This window comes from Echinops telfairi, unplaced genomic scaffold, assembly GCF_000313985.2.
Source record: "Echinops telfairi isolate 266 unplaced genomic scaffold, ASM31398v2 ScPeMD7_70;HRSCAF=299, whole genome shotgun sequence".
In the NCBI taxonomy this organism is placed as follows: Eukaryota; Metazoa; Chordata; class Mammalia; order Afrosoricida; family Tenrecidae; genus Echinops; species Echinops telfairi.
Genome location: NW_022103968.1, coordinates 34,236,183 through 34,237,535, shown reverse-complemented (window position 1 = coordinate 34,237,535; position 1,353 = coordinate 34,236,183).

Below are 1,353 nucleotides of genomic sequence, written 5' to 3'. Positions count from 1 at the left end.
GGACCCGCAAGAGAGGCTTACCTTTAGGAACGAGGAAAGTGTGTTTGAGAAGGGGGTGGGGTGGGTGATGCTCCAGGCAGGTGGCTCAGCTCAAGCGCTGGTGCAGAGTGGGAATGGGAGGGAGCTGTTCAGTGGAGCATCTTAGGCAGGCTGGGTTGGGTTCCAGTAGTCCTTGCGTGCTAGTATGGAAGGAAGCAGAGGGACAATAAGGAGTCCTGGTGACACCAAAGGTGCACACGTAGCGTAATGGGTTACTCTTGAGCCAGTCACAGCAAGGTCAGCAGTTTGAACCCCCAGCTGAACATACAAATTTGCTGCCTCCGAAACCTTGGCCAGCAGGTCCACCCAGTCCTGTGGGGTCGCTGTGAGTAGGCAGTTTGGTTAGGTGGCACAAATGGTTACGAGGTTTGAAAGATGGGTGGTTTGAACGCACTCAGACGCTAGGCCTCTCCTGGAAGACCTCGCCATTGACTCCAGTAAAGATTCCTATGAAGAAAGCCCTAGAGGGCACTAGTCTGCCACGTGGGCCCCGGAAAGTCTATCCTACACCTAACACCACTCAAACGCACTGCCCTCTATTCCATGCCAAAGTCTCCGAGGTTATTTAATTCTTTACAGCAGTCGACCGCCTCAGTTTCTCCCTCGGAGAGGCTGGTCGGTGTGAACGTGGGGTTAAGCAGTCCAGGGGGCTAGTGAAGGTTTCTGTGCAGATTAACGTGGTGCAAGGGCAAGAACATTATGCCTGAGGGTTGACTTGGGTCAAGGGCAGACCAGTTGGGCGGGGCTGCGGGAAGAACTGGTCTTGATTGGGTGTTGGAAAGGGAGCCAGGCATAGGGACAGGTCAGGGGAAAGGGAGGAGGAGGAAGACACCGGGGCTTTAGGGGAAAGGAAGAGGAAGATGATTTGATTTTGCTTTGTCTCTTATAACCCCCTGGGTATCAAGACTGCCCCCAGCGGCTAGGGACGACAATCTCCTGGTCTGATTCAGCGCTGGAAGAGCACGGGGTTTGAGCCCGCGGATCTCGATCGCCATTGTCAGCAACAAAAAAAGGTTGATTTCCAATGGTTGGCACAGTTCAGGGCACTGATGGGGCAGAAAAAAAAATGTGTTCGTGAAATGAATGAATGACAACAGATGCGGGACGTGGTGCTGCCATTGGCAAGCGCGACCTTGTGCAAGCCGTGATTCACCGCAACTTTCCGTTTCCACCGCAGCCGACCAGGGTGGTCCCCCTGGGGGAAGGTGAAATTCCCGCGGCGGTGCGGAGCGGGACCCGCGAGGGAAGGAGCGGAGTTCCCGCCTTTTCCTTAGTCGTGCGCTCCCAGGTTCCCGGGCCCGCGCTGGGCCAGGA